Below are 12,776 nucleotides of genomic sequence, written 5' to 3'. Positions count from 1 at the left end.
TGGAAAAAGGAAGAAAGGGACTGGAAGCAAAAGCAGCCTGCCCCCTTATAATTGCCGGAAAGAACATTAGGCACGCAGTTCTAGGAGGGGAGGAAAAGGTTCCTGTTTCCCCCACTCAAGCCAAGGCAGCAGCTTTTGCGGGCTGTTTAATTAAGCTCAATCCGTGCCAAGAGACACTTCCTGTGCAGCAGGAGAGGCCTTTTTTATAATCGGCAACACCTCTTCGTCTGATCTCACCCTGCTCCTAGAACATTTGTGGCCCTGTCGCTCTGTGGCACATCAACACGCCCTGCGACCAGGGCTCCAGCATGGAGACAATTCAAATTCAGAGTTCCCTTGCAGGGCTTATTAAGAGTGTTCAAACCATTCATTTTCAAAGTGTGTTGCTAGTTTCAGGGGGACTGTAACCTAGAGTGATTGTGCTGAAGGCTGCAGCCATGAGGACCTATACAAAGCAGGCAAAAGCTGTCATCATCTTGCTAACAAACAGGCTATCCAAAAAAAAAAGGCCTAGGAGTTTTAATTCTTTATACCTCTTTGCCAGCACAGTTAACACTGAGAGGAGCAAGCTTGCCGTGTGGATATCGGCAGTCCTTGGCACTGCGGGGCAGAGTTGCTCCATTTCATTCCCACATTAATCTGTAGGCCTGTCTGTTTTTTAAATCATCTCAAAATATTTACATGTGCACTTTCTGTCAACATACACATTTAAACGCGTACTTGTAGAGCTCAACTAACAAAAGCTATGTTTCCACAGCTGGAGAAATAGAAAATAAGCATGCTGCTGTTAGGAAATATCCTAACATTCTCCCCCTTTCCGTGTAACCTGTAGTACCTGTGGTTCAACCCAATTGCAACCTCTGTACTTAAGTTGTTCTCTGTTAACAACCTTAGACAACAGATCAGCAGGAATTTCATTTCCTGGCATGTAGGACACCTGAATGAGTCCTTTTTGAATACACTCTCTTGCACAATGTAGCATAATCTGCAAGTACTTGGTTCTTTGCTTGCAACTCTGAGTTCAACAAAGCCAAACAGTATCTATTGTCTTGATACACTTGTATAGGACATTTCACAGAAACTCTGATGTCCTGAAACAGTTGCATCAACCATTCACAATCCATGACTGAAAATGACAGAGCACTGAGTTCTGCTTCACAGGAACTTAGGCTTACTGTCGTCTGCTTTTTGCACAGCCAGTCAAACAGACAACCATTGTACATGTAGCATACTCCAGAAGTGCTTGTACCATCCGTGGTGTCACTTCCAAAATGAGCATCTGCAAAGATTTCAAGACCACCACTCTTCTGACTGGTGAACCTCAGCCTGTAGTGCAAAGTCCCTTTCAAATAGCGGGCTATGCACTTCAGAGCTTTCCAATCCTGTAACAGCTGCTTCATTGCCTAGCTACACTTTAGAACATGGTCCCAACAGCTATGTTCCGACCCGTGTGTTATAGTCTGAGAAGAGCAGATCAGGTCTTTTTGCAAAGCAATTTGCAAAGACCAAATTCCTAGAGTCTCCCTAGAGCTCACAATTGAGCAGGTGCTGTTTTGCACATGAGGTGCTCTGTGACAAAGCAGGGTCTCCCACACAGAGGCCCTGCTCCATCCTTCTACTGCACTACGCTTAAGTCATGAAACTCTCACATATAGCAGCTGCACCATAATCCAATCTTGCAAACGGAGAATAGAATAAGTGAAGAAGAAACTAGTCAACAGCAGCCAAGACCTCTTAAACTGGGCACTAAGGGGCTTTCAGACTGTGCAGCACAGAAGCAGAGTCTGCCTGATAGATGAGCTGAGTGCTTTTGACAACAGCAAATCAGGCAGTAATGAGACTGAAATGCCTTACAATAATCCTTTGTCTTTGGTAAAGCAGTAACACATTAAGTATCCTCCTTGTACATAGGCTCGCAGCCCAGTAGGTCATACGTTAAACCTTAGAAAATTCATTTCACTGAGCCATAAATTAATTGAGAATTACCTTGACTGCACAGCAAAGGAAATTTTGCACGGCTGCAAGATAGTAGAGGTTTGTTTAGGTGTTACTCATTAGACCAATACAGTGGTACCTCAGGTTAAGTACTTAATTCCTTCCGGAGGTTTGTACTTAACCTGAAACTGTTCTTAACCTGAAGCACCATTTTAGCTAATGGGGCCTCCCACTGCTGCCGCGTCACCGGATCACAATTTCTGTTCTCATCCTGAAGCAAAGTTCTTAACCCGAGGTACTAGTTCTGGGTTAGCAGAGTCTGTAACCTGAAGCGTATGTAACCCGAGGTACCACTGTATTTATATCCCTGAAAACCCTCCAGCCTATATACAGGGCTGAATTCACCAAATAAAATCTGCAATGGAGGCTGTCAAGCAAAGCTCTGCAATTGCTGGGCTGAAATTTAAAAAAAAAAACCCATGCTGTTTTAGTTGCCTTAAAGATAAACATTAGGGTAAAACTTGGGAGTTATTTTTTCATGTTTAAAATGACAATAGGGTGCAAGCAGATATTTCATACTATGTATAATAATATGTCAATGGGAAGAGGGACTATCTTATGGGGCAAGTCTCTCTGGAGGTGTGGGTTTGAATCCCACCTCTGCCAAGTGTTTTTGTGGCTGGTATAGCTCGGCTGGTACAGCATGAGACCCTTAGTGTCAGGGTCATGGATTCGAGCCCCAAGTTGGGCAAATGATACCTGCATTGCAAGGGGTTGGACTAGATTATCCTCATGGTGCCAGTGGTGGCCAAACTTGGCCCTCCAGCTGTTTTTGGACTACAACTCCCATCATCCCTAGCTAACAGGACCAGTGGTCAGGGATGATGGGAATTGTAGTCCCAAAACAGCTGGAGGGCCAAATTTGGCCACCACTGTTATCCCTTCCGACTCTACAAATTCTGTGCTTCTAAATTACTCTAAACTAAACTATATCTACCAGTATAACTGTACTGGGCAACTTAACTGAAGCAGCTATTGCTTCAAGAAGATAGAAGGGATATCATACAATGATAACTGGAATCGTGGTATGAAGAACAAGAACTAACTTAACAGAGGCATGCACTGCTGAGGAAATATTATTAACAACATCTGTTTTCAGTGTAAGGAGAAATGGTGGAAACCTAGACATAACAGATATAATTTTCATCAAATATGTGCAAAGGAAGAAGCTGCTTGCCAAAAACCAAGGAATCTAGATGGCTTATTAGAACCTCAGTGTGTTTACATGAAGAGGGAGATTAAATTTCTTTCCCCCAAATTTATTACTGTTATGCACAGTGAAACATGAGTACTTAAGCCAAATGGAGTTTTAAAGCCTCAGTTTCCAGTAGCTTCTCCAAGCATCCCTTAAAATATTGTTCTGAAGCAGGCTATTGCCCACATTTTTAAAAGGAACTAGTGGTCTATTCCTAAAACTTGCTTGGGGCCAATTTCAGGGGTTGCGATAGGGATCCTATAGCCCAGAATTGAGTTTTATCTGAGAAGCATCTGAAGCCATGCAATTAACAGCAAAATTTGAATTGTAAGGGAACAGAGTAGTGGGTAGGTGTGAACAGCTTGAATATTCTGGGATAAATTTAAAAATGGAGATTCCCCCCCCCCCCCAAGGTGGAGACAACCACTAGAGTTTTTGGACCATAAGTATCCTTTTAATAGCAGAGAAATACATGTTAAAAATTGACTTGGGCCCCTCTAGATAGGTGGGTTTTTTAAGGTAAATTCTGCAGCATGCCACTGATGCAACTGCAATAATTCGTGGTGGTTTCATACTGTATTATCCACACATCATTCCATTTCATTATTTGTTCTGCTATGCTCTCCCCCCAGTGTTATCACATTATTGAGGTCTGGAGGGGCACTCTTGTGCAACAAAAGCGAGACAAAAAACAACAACCTGGGGACGTTTGCAGTATGAAAAATTACAGGATTTCAGCAGGAAGCCACAGGGCATGCACTGGTTAGAAATGAAGCAGAGCGTCTGCTCCCAAAGCTTTTGCAAAAGCAAACAATTTTGAAAGCAGGATCATGTATAACCTACCCAATACTATCACATGCACAAATCATCATGAATGCACAAATACAAGGAAAATCTGGAGAGGCCCCTAATTATGGTGTCATAACACAATAAATAGCGGGTTGCCATTTCTTTTGTATCTCACTGTTCCTCTAAAGAGCTATGGATGGCATGCATCTTATCGCCCCACAATCTTGTGATGTACTTTGGGTCAAGAAAGAAAGGGTGTGTGTGAAACCACAAAACTGGGTTTGGTGTGTTCTTACTCATGTTGATTCTACAGGCACCACATCTATTGATGCCTCTGCATAAAAGAAGAATGAAGTGGTTATCTATATCTGCAAATAACTGCTCTTCGTGGTGACCAGAAATCTCTTCGTACAGAAGCCAAGAGAAGGAAAAGAACCTAAGGATCAGTATGAGGTTTTTGACCCAGTATAAGAGGAAACACCCAGGCAAAACCCAAATGCTACATAGCACTTAAGATAACAAGAAACACTCATGTGTAAGCTTTGGCCTGGGGAAGAGCACACAGCATACAAAAGGATGTATATTTGGAAACTCAAGACTATGATTTTGTTCTATTCGTAGCAAAAACCACCGTTCCTCCTGCCAATTTAGAGAATCCTGAAAACAGCAACGACCATGTTTACAAGACACTCGTAATATTTCCACACTGGAAGAATTAAGACACCTGAGAGCACAGTCTGTAAGGGGGGGGGGGGGGAGTGCCCTGCAAATTATGTTTCTTAAAAGCAAAACAAAAACCATTGCCTCCACCAGCCTGCTCATTCCCCTGTATGGGATTCCTGATCGTCTATGATGGGACAAGTTATTAAATGCAGTACATGGCCATTCTAAATACATGAATACAATACTTTACAAAATAGAATTAAGCTCCTGATCCACCTCTGCACTAGACCAGTTAATGGGGACCAGATGAACACCACAAAGCAGATCAGCAAAAATCTCCCTCCCTGTTTTAGGGCAGGGGACCCTGGCGCTCTCCAGTTTTGCTTGGAGCTGCTGCAGTGCAATCTGAGGTTAGCCCAGAAAGGCAATATGCTTATTATCGGAAGGCTCTCGTCAACTCATAGAAGTTGTTCTTACCCATGGCCAGATTATACACATGCAGCCTAGCAACCACCCAAATAAAACTTGCTTCGGAACCATCTACCTGCTAGTAACTGGAAAGGGAGCAGCACGGAAAGAAATTTGGGGGTGGGGAGCCTGACCAGTTTGATTGCAGTTCCACTGTATTTGGAGCTGCAAAAAGAGAGAAAGGGAGGGGGCTTCTGCCTTTTGCTGTGACACACAGCTTTTCTGTCACCTGCAGCCAATCATTCCTCCAGCAGCCGTAGGGGTACAGTTGCTCTCCAAATATGGTACACTGCAGCCTCAATCTAGGTGTGTCACAGGCAGGAGGGGATGTGTTGATGGTCTGGCCCCTTTCACTACAGTTATTTTATTCCAATACCTAACTTTGGATTTATAGCTGTACCTTGGAAGCCAAAAGGAAGCCGTTCCAGAAGTCCCTTCGACTTCCAAAACATTCAACTTCCAAGGCGCGGCTTCCGATTGGCCACAGGAGCTTCCTGTAGCCAATCAGAAGCCGCAGAAGCCCCGCCAGACGTTCGGTTCCGAAAGAACGTTTACAAACCAGAACACTCACTTCTGGGTTTGCAGTGTTTGGGAGTCAAAACGTTCAACTGCTAAAGCATTCATCAACCAAGGTACGACTGTATTTTTGTCAGATTAACAGCCTTTACAGGAGAGATGGGGAATCTGTGGTCCTCCAGATGTTGTTGGACTGCAACTCCCATCAGGAGAGCCAATGTGGTGTAGTGGTTAAAGTGTCAGGTTAGGACCCGAGAGGTCAAGAGTTCAAATCCCCATTCTGCCACGAAGCTGGCTGTGTGACTTTGGGCCATTTGCCCTGTCTCTCAGCCTTTTGAGGACAAAATGGAGAGACGGAGAACCATGTGTGTGTACCCCCTTGAAGTTCTTGGAGGAAAGTTAGAATATAAATGTCAATAAGGTTTCTAGGAGCTATGAGCATGAAAGAAGGTGAGCGAGGTGGAAGAAGGCCAAGACTTGCAATGGAAAATACGAGCTGGCTAGCAGCATATAACTGCAGGAGACAACAACTGAAGTCCTTGTGAGCTTCCCAAACACCACGTCTCATTATGCATCTCTCTGGGAGCTGCCAAAGCACAAGGGCTCTTGAACCCTGCACACCACTCTGCCCAGTGCAAACAAAGGTTTTACCAGACGTCCCACTTTACGCTCCACAACTGTTTATGCTCATCTCAAAAAGACAATAGAGCTGTCTAGGTGCCACCACAGAAAATACATAATTCCTACCTTGCACAGAAGAGATATCCTACTGGCAGGAAGGAGGCCCTCCCTTGCAAAGTGCAGTGATCCGTTTGGTATACGAAACACTGAAATGGCATTTCCAACAATTGCTATCCAATTGCTTTTGGGAAGATGACAAGCAGGGTCTGCCTGTGATGATAGAGGCTTCTATTTAGCTATCAAGGCTAATAGCAGCGAATCTTCCATCATCTGCCTCATTATTATTATTATTATTATTATTATTATTATTATTATTATTATTATTTTAAACTATATCCTAGCAGTCAATTCCACATTTTGCGACACTGAATGCCATAAAAATGTCGATCTCCTTAAGTTGAGCGTGCATCTAATGCAATCCCATACATGTCTACTCAGAAGTAAGCTCCACTAATTTCAAGGGATCTTGAGGGAGGTTGCAATCCTGCACTGTGGTGTCTTATATGCAGGTAAGATTTTGTTGAATGCAATGGGGCACATATGCATAAGATTGGAAATTTATGTAACTAGCATGATTTTACATGTATTGTTTTCATTGGGTTGTACCTATTCTGCGATTCTGGGAGACAAGGTTGCTTGAACCAGCAGGAGAACAAACAGAAGAGCAGAGATTATCTTAACTGATCCATCCCCATCGCCACAGTCTCTGCCAAAGCAGAGGGGAAACTGGCAAAACAGAGAAGCAAGTCGATTCCTCCCAATATTTATTTTTCCTGGTTAAATAACATTCAGGGCGCATACCCGATTCAAAATCATGAATTATAAACACTTCTTTAACGTTACATAATAGATTGGAAACATCATGGTTTCCAAAGTCAAACATCCATTGAGATCATACTTGTAAATAAACTGGAGATCATATTGGTAAATAAAAGAGAAACACCATCAATTGTTTGTTTTAGGAGTCTTGTAAAGGCATATGCGCAAAGGCTTTCTCTGATCCATAAGACTGGACCCTGTACCACTACCTCTGGACTTCTGTTTTTCCTCTCAGCTTTTATTACATTGTTTTAGTGTTTTCATTTTGCAAATGTTAAAAATGTTATGCAGCTTAGAAATGCATTTGTATGTAAACAAAGTCTGAATTTTTAAAAAATGCAACCTATGCCACAATCCTCAGTCTACTTGTTTCAGTAATAGCAGTTTTCAAAATGACAGCAAAAATAAATAAGTGGATTTGCCAGTCCCACCTTGTATTAATTTCTGTACAGTGGTACCTCGGGTTACAGACACTTCAGCTTACAGACTCCACTAACTCAGAAATAGTACCTCGGGTTAAGAACTTTGCTTCAGGATGAGAACAGAAATCGCGCGGCGGCAGCGGGAGGCCCCATTAGCTAAAGTGGTGCTTCAGGTTAAGAACAGTTTCAGAACGACCTCCAGAACGAATTAAGTTCTTAACCCGAGGTACCACTGTACAGTGAATTAGGGCTGTGGCTGAATGTTTAAACATTCTCAGGACAAAAAGAAAGTTGTGATTTTGGAGGGGACAAGTGACGCCCCCTGCCCATCCTCTCTTTGCACGGCTGTCTACTTTGCGGTATAAAATTTCTCCACTTTGCTGCCATTCTATATCCCTCTTTGAGTAATCCCACCCAATCCAGGATCAGGCAGGGAGCAAGATGAAGTCATGCTTGATATCATATTTGGCCATGTGGGGCAATACTGATAACAAAGAGGGCTACCCCTGCCCTGCATGCAAGGGAGTGCCCCCCACCCACCCACAGTGGGATGTGAAACACATAGCAGTCAAGTTCAACATTCCTAGAGTGGACATGCTGTTTCCTCCTGAGCTGGGACAAACTTCCCCTGCATGTGACTAGATGTCGGCGTGGCCTAATCTGGGTAGGGGAGCACACGTTCTTCTTTTGCTCCTTCTTCTCAGTTTTGTTTTTCTACATGTTAGCAGAAGTGACTGCATACACACAAAAGCTTATACCCAGAACAAGCTTAGTTGGTCTCTAAGGTGCTACTAGACCATTTATTTATTTATTTATTTATTTATTTATTTATTTATTTATTTATTTCAACTGTGTTGGACCAACACGGCTACCTACCTGAATCCCTTATAGGATAGTTCCGCATGTATATATACCTTTGTAACCTAAGTCTGCCTTCAGGGATCCAACTGTGAACTGAAAGAATGTGAGTAAATTACTTTTATATAGACTTTAATAAGATTGTCGTGTCTATCCTTTTAAAGAGGGACAAGAAGGGATCTTACCAGGAATCTTATATAGAGAGGTTCAGACGAACCTGTAACAAACAAACCGCTGTGCGTTTAAAGGGGAATGTTTAAAGTCTGCTAAGACATAGAACTTGCTAACACAAGTTAGGAAGGATATCATTAAACAATATCTCCTCTCCTGCCTCCCTGAACATTCCCACACCCACTGCCAAGGAAACAGAGAAAACACTGCGGCAGTTTACCTGGCCATCCTCTCTGCAATACAGCAAGGGAGGGATGGTCAACCTCACTGTCTCAGCAATAGGGGCATATTTCATACTGCCCCACACATTTTGTCCCCTTTAAGTGATCTTTCACAGGACACTACAAAAAGGCCAGCAAGACATGACCCCGCTCCTCCCCACTCCTTCAGCAAGAATATCTAAGTTATTTTTAGCACATGTCCTAGATTTAGATAACAATCTTAATTTTTAAAAAGGCCAATTACTTTTCTGGCACATGCAAGCTTTATATTGCTTCACTACTCTACGAAATTACTGAAAACAAGACAGAAAGACACCCAGAGGCCGACAGACAGACTGCCTTATAGCTCCTTATAGCAGCTCCTCTTAACAATAGTTCTGTGACAAGGCATGGTTTGGAGCCGGGTTAGGAACACAAAGGCTGATCCCGTCAGACAGCTGGCAGACACCCTCCATAATAGACACGTCTCAGTGCCTGCAGAAGTGTAATTTTAGAGTTCTGCTCAACATCCAGGGCTTAATTTGAGCCAGACCTCAGTCCTGATACCCATTACCAACGTCAAGACTCAGCCGAGGCACGCATGAACCAACCTAAGGGTTTCTGAAGATGCAGGCTGCATTCCCACCTCACAAATCTAGGGTGTGGTAGGGCTTGCAGATCAGGCAGAGTGAGCGCCATAAAAGCCCAAATCCCAGCACTCCTCTTTTCAAAAATTAGACCTGCCAAACACAAACAAAAGAAAACAGCAGCCCCATAGACATCGTTCAGGAGACTTCGGTTCTCCAGTTACCTCATCCTTTTTTTTCTACCAGATATTGCTGCACTCCAGCTCCCATCAGTCCCATCCAGCATGGCCGATGGTCAGGGATGATAGAACTTGTAGTCCAGCAAGATCTTGAGGGCACCAGTTAGGGGAAGTCTGAGTTCCTAGGCACCATTCTTGGCTGCCTGGTTAAGGAAGCCAAAAAAACAACATAGGGACCAGAGCTTCCTCTTGTCAAGTGTGACTTCATTGTTACAGTTTGCTGACAGCAAGGGTAGGAAGAGTCTATTTGCTCAAGGTGAAAGCATCCCGTAATGGAACCCCAGTGTAAAAAGGTAAAAGGTAAAGGACTGCTGTATGGTTAAGTCCAGGCAGAGGTGACTCTGCTAAACTAGAAATAGTACCTTCGGGTTAAGTACTTTTCTTCAGGATGAGAACAGAAATCGTGCAGCAGCTGTGCGGTGGCAGCGGGAGGCCCCATTAGCTAAAGTGGTGCTTCAGGTTAAGAACAGTTTCAGGTTAAGAACAGACCTCCAGAACGAATTAAGTTCTTAACCCGAGGTACCACTGTATAGGGTTACGGCGCTCATCTCGCTTTCAGGCCAAGGGAGCTGGCATTTGTCCACAGACAGTTTTCTGGGTCATGTGGCCAACATGACTAAACCGCTTCTGGTGCAACAGAACACCATGGTGGAAGCCAGAGCGCATGGAAACTCAGTTTCCCTTCCCGTCATAGTGGTACCTATTTATCTACTTGCACTGGTGTGCTTTCAAACTGCTAGGTGGGCAGGAACTGGGACAGAGCAACAGGAGCTCACTCTGTTGCAGGGATTCAAACTGCCGACCTTCTGATTGGCAAGCCCAGGAGGCTCAGTGGTTTAGACCACAGTGAAACCCGCGTACCAGTGTAAATGGCTTCCACAAAGAAGCCACAGAAAGAATGTAGCTTGTCAAGAAAGACGTGGACTCGAAAAGGATGAAAACCACTATCCTACTATATCACATGCATCAAGTGTTTGCTGGGGTAGGTCCATTGCCCTACACACATAGTTGGTTTTTTTCTCCCATACAAAAGGTAAGCCAATGGTTTGAGCAATACAAGAGAGAGTAGAAAGAAAACTACTTCAAACATCTTTGATGAAGATGGGGCAAGTTTCTAGCCCACAAAAACCTTGGGGTCACATCCATACCACACATTTGAAGCAAGTCGCTTCCCCCAAAGAATCGTGGGATTTGTGGTTTACCCCCTCAGAGAGCTACAATCCCCAGCACTCTTCATAAACTGCAGTTCCCAGGATTCCTTGGGGGAAGCCATGGTGTGGATATGATTTGTATATAACACAGTAAACCAGCTGCAGCTATAAGGTTGCTTTTGCTACAGCAGACCAATGAAGCCACTCCCAGGACACAAATCCATTTCAAACCTTCCCATACCCTCATTCTGAAGGTTTCAAACAGGCTCATGGGCAGCGCATGGCTGTGCAAAATGTTCTGTTGCCCTCCGAGCTAACTAACAGCACAATCCTATAACAACATATTCAGGTATAAGCTCCATTGAGTTCAATGGGGGCTTACTCCTGGGATACATGATTGCAGCCTAATAAAAAAAAAATTAACAATAATAATTGTTATTTATACCCCGCCCTTCCCGGTTCAGAAAACTGGGCTCAGGGCAGCTAACAACAAATTTAAAACACTCAATTGTAATACAACATAGAAGCAGCATAATATACAGTATAAAAGCAGGAATGACAATAAAATTCAAAGTTCAAAAATCAATTTGGGGGAAATCCATCCAATAAACATTATAGATAGTCACCAGGGCTAACTGGCTGAATTAGTCCTACATGGGCCAGCGAGGAGGCCAGGGGAGAATTAGCTGTGGGGTCCCAGAGTGGGAATCTTCATAAAAGGGGAGGGGGAGGGGAGAAAGGGAAAATAAAAGATCAGGCTGAATTCAAATTAAAGGCCAGGTGGAATAGCTCTGTCTTACAGGCCCGTAAGGCCCTAGTCTCATGGGACAGAGCATTCCACTAGATCGGAGCCATCACTGAAAAGGCCCTGGCCCTAAGTCCATCTCTTAAAACATTCAGCATATAAAAGGGAGAAAACAGATTTATATATGTACAAAAATTATTGTTTCATGAGTAATATATTGAGGCAATAGGTTTGTTAGAGTGGAAAAATTGGGAAAGGACAGGAAGTCAAACTTATATACTAAATATATTTTAGGAGGACTTATATTCTTTTGTTGGGTTTTCATTTTGACAAAACTGACTTGTGTAAAATAAGGAAGAGATGTCTTTGATGTACAGATGCAAGTATGAACAATAAAGCATTTAAAAAACAAACAAACCATTCAGCATAACATCACACAAGGCCTTTCCTTCCCATTCCTTTCTCCACAAAGTGCCTTTTGCCTCTGCTGGGGAAACAATGGGTTCCCCACCCCCATTTGCTATAGCATACTGTCTTGAAAACCGTTAGGCTTACAAACAAGCCATGGGAGGCACAAATAGACTTGGGAGGCTGCCAAAGAAACTTGCTGCATGGGAGTTTTCCAAATCTGGCACGAGAAGAAATAAAACTATGGCTTTAATTCTAAGCGCACTTGGAAATGCATTCCACTGCCAGCAGCATTCACTTCCAGATCAGCATGCTAGTCCTTAAGAAAAAAGAAAATAAAAACAGAGATGCACCACATACTGCCCACCTAGGGTCTCACTGACATTTTTTATTGCCCACAGGTTCCAAATTAGAAATCTCAGAATCCTAGCTTTAAAAACAATAACAGAAAAGTGGGGGGGGGGAGGGGAGAGTAGTCCCTCCTTGATTACAGAGAGAATAAATTTCCATTTCACAGATAAGCCCAACATTCATAACTTCCTGCCGGTCATATATCAAGGTTTTTATCTAGATAACACACTGAACAACCTAAAGCTGTATATAAATGTTACGTATTGATCTGCTTTCTTTCTTTCTTTTTTCAAAGTCAATCTCCAGTTTGTGAAAGATTACTTTTGTTTCATATAGCTAAAAAAAGGGCACTTGGTGCAGAAAGGTAGCAATGTGCTCCTCAATGCTCAAAGCAAATTACATTTCAACAGCATCAAGACAACATGCAACACCCAAGAATGTAAGGCACCTTCCACAAACCTGAGAATTAAAATAGAAGATCCAGGGGCTAAGCACCTGACATTTCTGATTTGCTTTTA

General features: G+C 43.2%; 1 protein-coding gene across 3 annotated transcripts in view; it reads right to left on the bottom strand.

Moving 5' to 3' along the window:
* Positions 1 to 12,776, bottom strand: part of PALD1 (phosphatase domain containing paladin 1) — a 113,771-nt gene that overhangs the window by 88,685 nt on the left and 12,310 nt on the right. The gene's annotated exons all lie outside the window — the stretch shown is intronic.

The sequence above is a fragment of the Podarcis muralis genome, chromosome 6 (assembly GCF_964188315.1).
Source record: "Podarcis muralis chromosome 6, rPodMur119.hap1.1, whole genome shotgun sequence".
NCBI lineage: Eukaryota > Metazoa > Chordata > Lepidosauria > Squamata > Lacertidae > Podarcis > Podarcis muralis.
This window is presented reverse-complemented; position numbering and strand designations above follow the sequence as displayed.